The 14,735-nt window shown below is 44.1% G+C and overlaps 1 protein-coding gene across 1 annotated transcript in view; it reads left to right on the top strand.

Annotated features, from left to right (window-relative positions):
- Positions 1–14,735, top strand: part of LOC119861738 (LIM domain containing preferred translocation partner in lipoma) — a 523,166-nt gene that overhangs the window by 48,483 nt on the left and 459,948 nt on the right. The gene's annotated exons all lie outside the window — the stretch shown is intronic.

The raw sequence follows: 14,735 nt of genomic DNA, 5'->3' as shown, positions 1-14,735 counted from the left end.
CCTTATTCTCAGATGCATGTCTTAGGATGGGAAGGCTCTCTAATGAGCCAAGACAAGCAGCTCATTAGCCCCCAGCAGTGACATATTTAGCAGGGATACTTGAAAGGCTCTCTGTCTCCTGGGCCTGGCTGGCTTTTGTATTTTCTCTTAGAGTTTCTTGTAAACGACAATGCTCTTTAAAGCATTGTTATAGCCCATGCATTGACTGTAAAATGGACATCTGGGACCTCCAAATTTATTCACTCTTAGTGGCTTCTCTGTTGTTCTCAATCAGCTCAAAAGTCCAGATGACTTTGTTTATTTCTTTCTCATCTATCTACATTGCTTGTTCGGCCTTGGACACAGTCTCCAGCCATAAAGGTTCCTTCATTAGGATTTAGACAGGAGTGGCATTCATGATGCACAAGGTGGACCAGAATCCAGCTTGCTCTCCTGTAGCTGTATTGCTCTGCAGAGCACTGTCAGTAAAGTGAGGCTGAATGTGAAATGAGGAGAGTTGGTAGACAAATGGGGGTGCATAAATAGTAAGTAAAAGGATGCCATTTTTTATTCTTGTTGCTGTGTGTGTGGGAAAGGAGGATACAGCTCTTCACAACACCTCATGCTGAGCAATGTTGTGAACAGGGACGTCGGTTACCTTCCTAATCTAGTGGACAACAGGATGTTTTTGTGATTAAGGTGTGAGACGGGAAGCAGTGACCAGGGTTCTATTCTTGGTTTGCCATTGACTTATAAGTGTAAACAAGTCCCTTAGGGCAAAATTTTCACTGCTGAGCCCTTCTGAAAATCAGGCCATTGAAGCCTGTAGGTAGTGGGCTAGGTGCCTAGGAACAGGCAGCCAGGCTGGAAAATTTTGGCTCTAATTTCTGTGCCATAGTTTCCTCACTTGCAAAATGGTGATACAGTAGAACCTCAGAGTTACAAACACCTCGGAAATGGAGGTTGTTCGGAACTCTGAAATGTTCGTCACTTGGAAAAAACGTCATGGCTGTTCTTTTAAAAGTTTAAAACTGATTGTTGACAATACAGCTTTGAAACTTTACTATGTAGAATAAAAATGCTGCTTCTCCTTTATTTTTTAGTAGTTTACATTTAACACAATACTGTACTGTATTTGCTTATTTATTTATTTGGTCTCTGCTGCTGCCTGATTGTGTACTTCCTGTTCCAAATGAGGTGTGTGGTCAGTTTGTAACTCTGATGTTCGTAACTCTGAGGTTCTACTGTAATTCTCTGCTCCCTTGAGCAGCACCATGAAGTGTAACTCATTCACCATGTCCAAGCTCATGGATGAGGTTGATGAAGTGCCCGGTTGTCTTTTGTGATAGCAATCAAACATGGCAGAGTTGAACAAGTGGCCTGGATACGTTCTCTACTGGTGCGAGACCGTCTTCGGGTCATGAGCCTCTCTTCCTCTGGGTTAGGTGAGACTAGAAGCATGATGGCGCTGTTGCTGCTTCTTAGTGGAGACTAGCTTATGCTCTAATAAATTTGTTAGTCTCTAAGGTGCCACAAGTACTCCTTTTTCTTTTTGCGAATACAGACTAACACGGCTGCTACTCTGAAACCAAGGATATGTCTGTACTGCATCTGGGAGCCAACCTCCCAGCCTGGGCCCACAGACTCATGCTGGTGGATCTCTCAGTAGTGTGCTAAAAATACCTGTGTAGACAGTGCTTTGTCACTGAGACTCCAGCTTCTTGGTGCTGGCTGAACTGGAAGGCCTATGTAGCTATTTTTAGCATGCAGAACAAGCCTTGCTAACATAAGTCCATGGACCTAGGCAAGGAGGCCTGCTCCCAGAGGCAGTGTATGAATACCCACAAACAGCATCACAAATTCTTTTCACCCAATGACCGCTACCCTAGCACTGGAGTTGGTATGATGGGTGTTCTGACTGCCAGGATGTGGATTATTTCTAGGGGAAAAGGTTAAAGGCATGCTGACACCACAGGGCAAATTCTGAAAACACATCGTCTTTGGAAATGATTCCGTTCATGTGTTACTGATATTCTGCTAAAAGAAAAGGAGTACTTGTGGCACCTTAGAGACTAACAAATTTATTAGAGCATAAGCTTTCGTGAGCTACCAAATAAATCTCTCCTCTGTTTTTTCCACCAAATGCATCCGATGAAGTGAGCTGTAGCTCACGAAAGCTTATGCTCTAATACATTTGTTAGTCTCTAAGGTGCCACAAGTACTCCTTTTCTTTTTGCGAATACAGACTAACACGGCTGCTACTCTGAAACCTGATATTCTGCTGTTCATTTTCCCCTCTCTTGTAAGTTTTTCGTCTTTGATACATGTTTGTATAAGATCTGCTGTTTAGGGCTTGTCTGCACAGGGAAGAGGACTGGAATAGCCATTCCAGAACTGCTGCTTCTCTTAATCCAGAATAATAATGCCTTTGCTACTGTTTAGCTTAATAGAACAGGTATTCCAGGCAATTTCCCCATATAGATAATCCCTTAGTTCATCCGCTCCTGCTCCTTATTTCCATGAGCAGCTCTGATTGTGGTGTTGTAGTACATTACTGTGGAGGAGTTTAACATTGTACTTCTCCATTTCCGTAGTGGCCTGTCAAGAGGGAAGTCAATTCCCACAATATTTCCAGAGCTCAGTCAGCACCAAGAAGTCTCCATACTGAAACCCATGCTACCTGATATTTCTCAACCAGTGTCATTTATGTTAACAGTCTCTAGAAGAGGGGGGGGGGGAAACAAATGCATGCAGACAGTTGTGCACCTGACAAAAAAACGTCCCTTTATGGTCCAACAATTCTTTTAGTCTCAAAATTTTAAATTGTCCAGGGCTGGCAGAATAAAAAGTAGTTCAGCTTCTTGCAGTTAAAGTAGCTTCCTCAGTGGACCATTGCCCTTAGCTGCTGTTTAAATCGTAACAAGATATGAGCAATAAGTGTTTCTATATGAAAAGCAGCCATATGTCATCTCTTTTGTTCCATGGAAAACTAATACAGGAAATCTTGCAAGAAGTCCAGCTCTGAGATTTGCACGTTGGCACAATGTGTTCGTCAATGTGGTTCTAAGACGGGTTTGGGTACTCCTGAAATTCTGGATGCTGAATCCTCTGAGTTTCAACCCTCAAATTAATGACAAATTAGCCTCCATGCCCACTTCTGTACCCAGTTGTTTCATGTGAGGCAGTTTCGCTACCCACACGCTGGTTAGATAAGAAGTCACCCTCTGTTTTGCAATCCCCTTCCCTACTCAGGAATCTTCTGCAATCTGTGTTGTCTCCAGCAAAGGATGAGCTAAAAGACGAGTGGGTTACTTCATTATAACCTCCAGCTGTGCAATGAGTCAACTCCGTGATTTTGAAATGTGAAACAATAAATTAGGAGGGCACTAGTGAAATTGGACAAACAACCTGATAATAAAATTTCTGGGCACCTTGTCAACTTCAGCTGAGTCATCAAAAGAAGACATCTTCTGCCAGGCTGATAGGAACCAAAGGCTGCCTTTAGTTCCTATTAGAGTCAACAGCTATGCCTTTTGGTTCAATAAAACTTAAACACTGGTTATATTTTATAGCGCCACTTTCTTCTCAAGAGAAGAGGGGATGGTTTCTAGTGGTTAGAGCAAAGGAACTGGGAGTCTCAGCTTTCCCATGAACCGTCTGACTATAGGTAAGACTCTCTGCTTCAGTTTACCCAACTGCAGTCTATTTAATAGGAACAGGGGTTTAAGGAGACTTAAAGTAGTGAGATTCTTAGAGGAAAGATGCTATGATATGTTTTCACCAGGAAAACTAACCCCGTCTCTGTTCTGGGCAAAGAGCTCTGTCCCTTTGTCTGAGAGAGGATGGAATGTTCACATTGTGTCTTAGAAGAAAGGTTTAGAATGACTTCTAATGCCACAAGGAGTTAGTGTCTGGGTATTTTGTTTCCTACTGGTAGGGCAGCAGCTATGTAACTGAGATGTATGGGCAGGGCTTTGGCATGTCCTAAAGTTCTGGACAAGAACAAAACCAAATACCTCTCTTTTTGGAGTAAAATCCAAATCTAGAGATCAAATCACATACAGAATTCTATGCCAGTGACTGGGGCAGGAAGTGTTCCTGGTTTATTTGTAATCTGCTCCAATCAAAAATGGTCATGTGTTTAAAGGTCAAAGCTTTAGAGCATGGATTCTCTCTCCATATTTCTAATGCACCAATCATTGTGGTATCTGAGCATCGGCCAGTTCAGTGTCAGGTTGAGCTGCTGTGTTGTCTGTGCCTTTGTCAAGAGATAACCTGTCCCTTTCCCCGCACAAAGTCCCTCGGAGCAGTAAGTCTTTGCTTTTTGATTCTTTCCTAATAGGAAAAAAACCTCAGATGCTTTGGTTCATATCACGACTGGGAGGTATTTTGTTTCACGCTGTAAATCCTTTGACTGGGCTTGCTTAGACTATGGGGGGTGACAAGACCACATCTCCAGGTGACATGGCTACAAAGATGCAAACACTAACTAACAAGTAAGATTTCAGAGGCGGTAAACCTGCCAAAGAGTCAGTGGGGCCACTGGACAATGGAGGTGCTTGAGGAGCACTCAAGGAAGACAAGGCCACTGTAGAGAAGCTAAGTGAATTTGTTGCATCAGTCTTTACTGCAGAAGATGTGGGGGAGATCCCCATGTCAGAGTTATTCTTTTGGGAGACCAATCTGAAATACTGTCCCACGTTGATGCCTCAGTAGAAGAGGTTTTGGAACAAACTTATACATTTAAACACTAATAAGTCACAGGGCAAGATGGCATTCACTATGAGTTCTGAAGGAACTCAAATATGAAATTGTGGAACTCCTATCACTGAAACCAGCCTCTACCACAAGACTGGAAAATAGCTAATATAATGCAAATTTTTAAAAGGAGTCCAGAGGAGATACTAGCAATTACAGGCAGGTGAGCCTTGCTTCAGTATTTGGCAAAGTGGTAGAAACTATAGTAAAGAACAGAGTTACCACACACATTAGATGAACTTGAAATGTTGGGGAAGAATCAACACGCCTTTTGTAAAGGGAAATCATGCCTCACCAATCTATTAGAATTATCTTATGGTATCAACAAGCATGTGGAAAAGGATGATCCAGTTGATATATAGTGTACTTGGACTTTCAAAAAGCCTTTGAGATGGTCCCTCACCAAAGGTTTTTTGGGAAAGTAAGTTGTCATGGGATAAGAGGGAAGGTCCTCACATGGATCAGTATATGGTTGAAAGATGAGAAACAAAGGGTAGGAATAAATGGTCAGTTTTCAGAATGGAGAGAGGTAAATAGTGAGGTTCCCCCAAGGACTTGTGCTGGTCAACTTATTCATTAACAATCACGAAAAGGGCGTGAACAGAGAAGTAGCAAAGTTTGCAGATGATGCAAAATTATTCAAGATAGTTATGACCAAAGCTGACTGTGAAGAGTTACAAAGGGATCTCACTAAACTGCGTGACTGGGCAGCAACAAAATGGCCAATGAAATTCAGTGTTGATCAGTGCAAATAATACATGTTGGAAAAAATAATCCCAACTATGCATATATAATAATGGGTTCTAATTTATCTGCAACTGCTCAAGAAAGAGATTGTGGAGTTGTCATAGATAAGGCTATGTTTTAGTCATGGGTATTTTTAGTAAAAGTCATGCACAGGTCCTGGGCAGTAAACAAAAATTCACAGCCTGGGACCTGTCCATGACTTTTACTACATAACCCTGACTAAAACTTGGGAAGGATGGACTGGGGGGGGAGCTGTGGGTGCTCGGGGAGGGGTCGCGGCCTGGGGGGTCACCATGAGTGCTTGGGGGGGGGGGGTTTGGCCTGGGGCAGGTTCCCTACCAGGCTCCTGGGAAGCGGCAGGCTCCAGTTCCTAGCTCCATGTGCTGCCTCTGCCCCGCTCCACTGTGCCCCAAGCCCCAGTTCTGCAGTTCCCATTGGCTGGGAACCGCAGCCAATGGGAGCTGCAGGAGCGGTGCCTGCTGGCGGAGGCAGCACGTGGAGCTAGGAGCTGAGGGAGGGGAGTTCCTGTCGCCCTTCTGGGGAGCCCCCCCCTATAAGCACCACCCCACACCCCAGCCCTGAGCCCCCCCCACACCCAAACTCCTGCTGCTGAGGAGTGAGGGGCCCGACACTTCCCCAGCAGCAGCCAGTGCTGAAGTGCAAATGTGACTGCAAGTGCTGCAAGTGCAGCTGCATTAATGGAGTTAGTCTTCCCAGTACAATCCCAAAGTATGCTTGCTTAACCTTCACGGGCAGGGCAGGCCACTGGGTCTTTCACCTAGCGATCCACCCATGTACTGGTTTCGTGCAAGCTTGGGGACAGCCAAAGCAGTACTCAGCTGGACAAGTTTTCATCCTGTCCTGACACCCTGTGAAGGTCAGGTCCTAGAGCATCCAAGGTGATGCTGTGCCTGGCCCCTCATCTGGCACCTCCAAAGGAGCAGCAAAGGGCACACACACCATGCAAAATACAACTTTATGACCATCCAAATAATTTTTTTCTTTAATCCCATTTGAAAAATGCCAAGGACAATGCAGTTTCCTTACCAGCAGCCACTGCATGTGCGCAGATGCTGGGAATGCTTCTCTCACTCACACCCTAGTGTGTTTGTGACTCCTGAGGTGCTCGGTTACTGTAGTAATGAGAGTCGTGACTGAGAGGGCCACTGCGTTCCAGACATCTCGTATATTCCTGAGGTTTGAAAGAAAAAGGGACACAAGATACACAAGAAGGCTCACTTCCTACCATCAAGTATATCGCAGATCACCACCCACCTAACTGCCATAAACCAAGTAGACCCTGTTTCCTCCAGCTCTAACCCTTGGCATTAGTTGTGGGAGGGGGATGGAGAATTTGCTGTGCCGCATGGAGGTCAGGAGGGATGTTCTTACCCTGGGTTCAGGTGACTCCTGACTCTGGTCCTAGAGGGATCCAAGAGAGAAGGAAATTGCTACAAAACATGGCATGAAACAAGAGCAGAAGAAACTACCCAACAGTGAAAAAGTGACAATAAAATCATGCTTCTTAATCTCAAACAGTGGCACTCAACAGTTCTTCCTTCAAAGTCAACCTAGAAGTGAATCAGAGTAAGACTGACGTTCTGTGCCATGGTGTGTGTGAAAACAAAACAGGATGTAGCCCCACTCCCTGCAATGCACAGATTCTTGGGAAGGACAGAGCCATTTGAAGGAAGCAATGGAGCAAATCAAAAATGGGAACAGGTGCAAACATTCATTCTATTGTGTATCCTCTCTGGGGAGCTGTACCACAAATAGTGGGGCAGACATGCTAACCCCCAGGCCACACAATAGCTGCGGGGAGTTCTGTGTGGACGCAGTGTGATGAGTCCACCCTGCTGGCATGGCTTGCCTAGACATGCCGCAGTGTTGCAACTTGCACCCGTTTTGTTGCACCGATGCAATTATTCTAGTGTAAACAAACATTGGGAGTAAAAGGAGTTTCCATGGTAATTGTCTTTCACCTCCCTACAGAGACTGTGGTCAAGGGCATTTTGTGGGGGGTCTTTTCAGTGTGAGGTAGACACCCATCCACTAGGAATCTGGCTGAGCCCACTAACTCACTTCACTAAGTGAACTGAGCCACATTCTAACTAGAAAACCAAAGAAAAAAGTACTGTAATCCCATTAACAGCTGCCTGAGCCATTCAAAGCCCTGCTAATTACTGTTCCTAACCTCCTCCAGTGCCCTATGGATGCTTAGTAACTGTTCAGAACAGCACCACCTGCAAATCCTACATGTGTGGTGCACAGATAGCCTGACAGCTCATCACCATGCTTAAGAACAAGTTACAAGATGCTGATCTTATTGCTGATCTCTCAAAAATAACCTTCTCCCAAGGGAGAGAAGAATGGAAAGATGGAGACTGCAAGTGCTTTGTCCAGTTAAACAAGTACGTAATGTGATATTGCTGGTTGGCATTTGGAAAACAGTGATACAGGGAAGATCGGGGGAGGATGTTGCAACCTACTTTATGCTGGCGGTGGAAGAAGTTGCGAAAAAGCCCGAGGAGAAAATAATAAACAAAGGGTGTAGCTGGAGAAAGCGCTGAATTCAGAAGCTTTTGCACAACATATAGCCGACACGCACAAAGACCAGGTGCTTCCGTGCTGTCTTTCCCATGTGATTGTGACTCAAGTGCCAAATTTAAAGGGGATATATAACTGTCTGCTAATTAAGTAGTTATGCAAAACAGGGTGATATATAAGGAGCAACCAGTTCATTCTTCTGGTTGTATTCTGATCAGCTGATGCATTCAAGAAGGGATTTCCCTCCTGGTCTCTCTTGTATAGAATTGCACAGCTAGGAGCAACCTGATGTTTTTTGGTCTTCCTTTGAAGAACAAGACATCTGCAAATGTCAAGGCAGGAGACAGGACTAGATGGTCCAGCGTTCATATCTCAGTCTGGCTGGTTTTCTCCCACGTAAAACTGTTCTTTATAGGATGCAGGCTGTAAAGGGACCAGTGTATGAATATTTTAGGTTCTTTCTCCTTGTTGTTTGGCCTAAAATAGAAAACAGCTTTTGCTTTTTTATTCAATGCCAAACATGGGCATACCATAGGGACACCAGAAGCTCCAGCCAAATGACAGAGGCTGAATCATTGCTCTTGTGTTGGAAATAAAATATATTTGCTACTCCTTTTGGGTGTTTCGTATGCTGAATTAAGAGCAGCGGTTCCCCAGCCTCCAGAACTATCTCCTCTTAATTGGCTCTGCTGGCTGTTTGGCCTGTCCCCAATATCTCGATCTTTGACCAATGTAGCTGCTCCTCTGCACTGTCTGAATTTTCTGAGCTTTTTTTATTTTTGACAGGGAAATCCTGCTCACAAGGTGCTTTCTGAGAGCACTTCTCAGGCCTATGAAATGTCACATCATGTTTTGGGGCAGCATTTTGCATGGTCTTCCTCCCCACCCCCCGAAAAAAATCAGCATTGTGTTGATTCAGCACTGTGTGACAGTGCTGCATCATGTAACACTGATAAGATGTTAAGATGTGGTGACACCATGAGAATAGCATAAAGAGGAATAAACTGACGTAGAAGTCCGAACTCCAAGAAGAGCTTCTCCAAGGGCTTCATAGCATTACTAGACCACCCACTGTCTCATTTTTGATTCAACCTTTTGAGATCGTTTAGCATCCAGTTGTCTTTTTATAAACTGAATTAAATTCTCATCTTTGAGTTATAGGCTAACTTGAATTACCATGTCACTTCCCTTGCCTAGTAAAATTTCAGTTCTTTGGAAAGAAGACAGGTAGAAATGCAAAGTATTATTTCTTGTAATGCTGAAAAGATGCTAAGTGGCTTTCCTAGAGAAATAAGACACAGTCTCTTTGGCAAGGAGCTTTAGGAAGATGGGGGTTACAATATGTAGAGTGGCCACAGTGCTGCATGGCTGAGTCTTGGTCTAGCCACTATAGATCAGCTAGATTCTTTGCAGACAGCACAGTCTTCCAGGAAGTCTTCAGGAGGGATTTAAAGGTGGAGAGGGTAGGAGCTATATGGATGAGCTCAGGAAGGGTTTACCATGCATAGGGGGCAGCATGGGAGAAGGCAGGGAGATGTTTGTGAAAAGGGGCATGTATAAAAATGCGGCAGTTCTGGAAAGAAGAGGCAGGATTTGGCCACTTGTGGATGTTATGGATAACTATGCCAGAAAGGAGACTTCCTATGTTCATTGACATTAGCCATCTACATATGGTGCCCCATTTCTGACTTCCGCTCCTGCTGTCTGTGCAGTTTTATAGCTACACGTAGCTCTCAGGTGCTCAGAACTGAGTTTTTCCTGCAATATTTTGATATAATGTATTCATTTTAACAGCTTCACTACATGAACCATGTGCAGTTCTATGGGGAAAGGCCATTTTTCAAAGACCTCTGCTCAGACAATAAAAAGGTTAAAACAGATTAGCATTTTGACTCGCATCAGTAAAATCATACTGGAAATACAGGAAGGACTAAGCATGCTGCTCCTGTTATATTTGCCTGATGCTGCTAGAAATCTTGTATAACTTTGCTTTCTTTGCTCTTCACCATAAGTTTTTTCACTTGATCAAAAGTTCTAGCAGATCTCACTTGAATAACTCCAGCCTAATGGGGCACCAGCGAATCATTATATAATTGAGCTGTTTGTTCTTTAGTTTATTTCTACAGCACTATAGAATTCTTTGATACTTTCCAGTCAACGTAATGACAGAGGTACCCACCACAAAGATTTTACACTCTAATTTAGACTTTACACAGGAAAGAGAAGGTAATAACTAGTGGGTAGTGGATGGGAATGTGAGGGTTACCCCAGTGAGAGGTCATGAACTGAGCTTATCATGTGCACATCATGTTAGATCTGTATGGTGGTTTCTTGAACATCCATGCAGAACAAAGAGAGCTTTGGGTTTTAATGAGAGATTCTGCTCTGAAAAGTGACTGCACAGTTGGCTTAGTGGATGTCTGTGACTTCTGTGCTCTGTTTTCAAGTGTAAAGATGTTTTTTTGTTGGGCCTGCAAAGTTTGCCTCAGATCTAGGTGTCAAACTGGGTTTGTCCTCCCGATGCATCATCACTACTTAAGTCTTGCCTACACACAAGCTTACATTGGTTTAGTTAAATTGGTTTGGTGCAAAGCTCTGTGTGGATACTCTTATTCTGGTTTCAGAGTGGCTTACTACTGTTTAGTTTTAAACCAGTTTAAACTGAAATAAGCCTGGTTGAAACTAAAGAAAGAGGGTCCACATGAAAGAGGGTCCACAAGAAAGAGGGAGCCCTTTTCACTGGTGTAACGAAATATGTTTGAAATTGCACCTTAAGTTCAAAGAATGAAACTCTGTGTGATGGGATTCCTGGGGTGTAACTTGAACTGTGGGACCACTGCACCCTCTATCCCACCAACTGGGGTATCCCACTCACACTGTGATGCTACAATTCGCTCCAAACCTCTGGCAGGTATTGCACTTACACAGACATCCACAGGGCAGGGATGCACCCAAATGAGTTACATGAATGCTTCTCCCAGCCACTCATGTACCAACAGTAGAGAGGCTCCAGCCAATTCTTCCTCAGCTTGGCACCCCAGGCTGTACTGTTCTGCCCTAGTCAGAAGCCTGACCAGTGTAAGTTCATTACCAGTTGGCCCATCCCTCAATGTGAAGAGGACACACACTAGCCTTTGTACACTGAGCTGAGATTTCTTAAGCACTTAAACCAAAACACACTGTTTTAGGTAAAATATAAAAAAGATTTATTAACTATCGAAAGATAGATTTTAATTGATTATCAGTAGTAAGCGTAGAGATCAAAGTTGGTTACCTGAGAAATAAAATAAATTCACAGTCTAAGGTCTATAAACTAGACAGGATTTGAATCAAGCAGTCTCACCCTGACAGTACAAGCAGGTCACAGATCTTCTATACACAGGCTGGAACTCTCCTTCAGCCTGGGACCATCTCCCCAGTTCAAAGTCTTTGTCCTCCAGATGTGTTTTCAGGTGTTGAGTTGTGTGGGGAGTGAGGCCAAGTCAAGATGTCACTCCCACTTTTATAATTTCTTCCAGCTTGCTGGAAAGATCTGTGCTCGTGACATGGGGGTCTGCCTCCATTGGTCAAGCTTTCTCCATTGTATGCCAGACATCAGCGTGTCTGGCTCCTCCATTGTTGTACCCAAAAAGCTGGTTGTGGGTGTTCCCAACCTCATAACATATTTCAGTAACACACTCATAGCAAAACTTGATAACTTCACATACAATGATAACACATCCAATCCAACAGAATATTAATGTTCAACAGATCAAGACTTTTACGATGATACCTCACAGGACATACTTTGTACAAAACATATAATTATGAGACAGTGGTGAATATGGGGGTTCCAGGGGGCTGTTTTGAGGCACAGAGTGCCATACTCGGTATGTAGACAAGCCCTTACAGAGGTGTTCAGTGACACTTGTGCAATCTATTATCTTCAGGTTATGCTTCAATGAGACCCATTCAGAGCCTTTGCCTTTGATGGGGTTATACGGGATATATATATATGGGAATAGTAAGAACACAGGCCTGGTTTTTATTAGAGAAGTAGCACCGTTGTTTGATTGATCTACATATGCCAGTGCTAATCTGTAAATTAGAAGCTCTCTAACTAGTTTAAGCCTCCTTTAATTCAGTTTTGTGTAATTTAGTAATTAAGTAATTGGAATTTTAATACTGGTTCCATTGCTAGCTTACTGAGTAACTGTGGGCAAATCACCTAAGCTAGTGATGCTTTCCTTACTCACCTGTAAAATACAGGTAACAGTATTTTCCTGTGTTTCAGGCCTGTTGAGGCCTAATTAATATTTGTAAAGTGACACGTATGAAGGTTATTCCAAAGGAAGACATAACACTAGAACTTGAGTCCTCGTGGCCCCAGCCATGTGTTAATCCATCGTGGCCTTGTGGACTCTGTTGATGTCGGTTCTCTGCTTTAGATAAGGTTTGTACCAAGAGTCCTAGAGCTGGTAGAAAAAGTAGAGCTGGTTGAAAAATTTCTGATGGAACAGTGTTCCCTTGGCAAATGCTGATCCAACACACCGGAAATGTTTTGCAGGAACATACTGGTGGTGGTGACGTGTCTGATGGGAAAATTACCCAATTGCTTAGTTTTCGCTTTATCCTTTTGATTACTCTGCTGTCATGCTTTGTTGCTTCTGTAGGCAGAGCCACTGCATACACCAGGGGCTCCTGGCATCCCTCTGTTCCTCACCATGAGTTCCTGTGTGCCAGCTTCCCATTCTTCTCTATTTGAGGAGCTCCCTGTAACCCCCATTCCTCCCTCATGCCAGAGGCTCTGTGTTCCCCACACTGTCACCAACCCCCCATGCCAGTGGCTTGGTGTGCCCCCCACTGCTCCCAGCCCCCCATGCTAGGGGCTCTGTGGTGCTCCCCCGCAATATTATATAACTAATAGAAACTATAATGAAGCACTTGGATGAAGTCATTTCTAGATTTCTGAAATGATCTTTTTTGAAAATTTCTACTTTTTGCCCCAAATGGGGAGGAAAAGAAATTTCAAAATGTCAGTTTCCCCCAGGATGGACATGCCGAGATTCTATTAGCTCTACCTGCAGGTCAAGATCAGCTTACCTACAGCACATGCATCGGGGTATCCATTATAACACTCCCCCATGCAAAGAATATGTGACGGTGTTAGGCTTTAAAAGGGATGTCAGAGTGATTCTTGACAGACAGATTCTCCCAAAGGAAACAATGTCAGAGTAACCCAGCATGCAGGGCTGTTCTCGGGAGATGCCTCAGCCCGAGTCCAAGGGATCCGAATGCCGAGACATAACATTATTAAATTAGAGGTTATATAACAAGTCTTATAGCGAGGAAGCTCTTTGGTTCTATTAACAAAATCCTGCGTTACTGACAAGGCCGGTCTCTAAAGCAAACAAGGAATAAAGAAAAGAATGTTTTTGTCCTCCACCTAGCTTAAATCCCCTGCCATTTTGAGATGTGTTTTCCCATACATAACACCATGTCTTGCTGTTAAAACTACAATTATAAAGCAAGCAAACAAGGGAGTAATCTCTACAATTACATCACAGAATGTTCAGCCTGATTGTTTTAAAACCTCAGTGGTGTTCATTACAGCTTTGAACCACCTACATTTTTGTGTCTGAAGAATTCTATTCAAGGATCAGGAGGGGTTTCTATTACCAAGAGACCATTCCCACATATCAAGCTCTGAGATTTGCTCCTCAAAGGCTCCTGTCCAATAAAGATGGTTAGAAACCAGCTCCCCTGATCCGAAAACCCCCGAACTTTGGGAAAGCTCCTAAGGGGACCAAACATTGCCTCTGTTCCCTATTTGTGAAATGGGGACAATACTACTTCCCAGGGTGTTGTGAGGATAAATACCTTAAAAAGACTGTAAAGCATTTTGAGATCTAGTGATGTAAAGCACTTGTATAAGAAATAGGGATTATTATTATTATGATTATTTATTATTTAAGAGTCTCTCTTCATGACCCATAAGGTGATGCATCAACCTTAAATGGATTTAATTAGAAGTTGGGATGGATTTTCATCATTCCCCTCCTTTCCATTGTTAAAACGCTGAGGTTTTTCTCATGGGATCCGTGGATGTTGGAAGTGCCATGTATCACAAATGGAATACCTTTAATTAAAGGGGGGAAAGGGGAAGAGTAAATTTAGGATTCCAGTATCTAATCCAGTAGTCCCCAAACTTTTGAGACTCACGCCCCCTTACTCCTGTCCGCACCCCCACAGAGCTGGGGCTGGGAGCGGGGCTGTGGCTCCAGGAGGGAAGGGGATGTGGACAGGGGTAAGGGGGCAGAGGCTGGGGCCAGGAACAGAGCTGCAGACCAGTGGTCAAGGGCTGGGAGCAGAGTCGCACCGAGGCTGGAGACGGGCCAGGTTTGGGGCTGGGATCCAGGGATGCAGCTGGGGGTGGAGAGGGGCTGGGTGGCACGTGCTCCCTGCCCCCCCATTCTCCTCTTGTGAGAGCTGGCCCAGGCCGTCGTGTCCCCCCAGACATTCCTCCATGCTCACCTAGTGTGGTACGCCCCACAGTTTGGGGACCTCTGATCTAATCTATCTTTCGATATCACACTTGTGATTGTGGCAGAGTGCCTGATGTCAGGGAGAGAATGCTTTTCAAGCTGTACTGGACTTCTATGGTGCATCTTCACCCCACAGTATTGCAACAGGATGACGATGATGATGCATCATCGTGTTGTGAG

This window comes from Dermochelys coriacea, chromosome 9 (genome assembly GCF_009764565.3).
Source record: "Dermochelys coriacea isolate rDerCor1 chromosome 9, rDerCor1.pri.v4, whole genome shotgun sequence".
Taxonomy (NCBI): domain Eukaryota; kingdom Metazoa; phylum Chordata; order Testudines; family Dermochelyidae; genus Dermochelys; species Dermochelys coriacea.
Note: the sequence above shows the minus strand (reverse complement) of the source record. Positions and strands in the feature narration are given on the sequence as shown.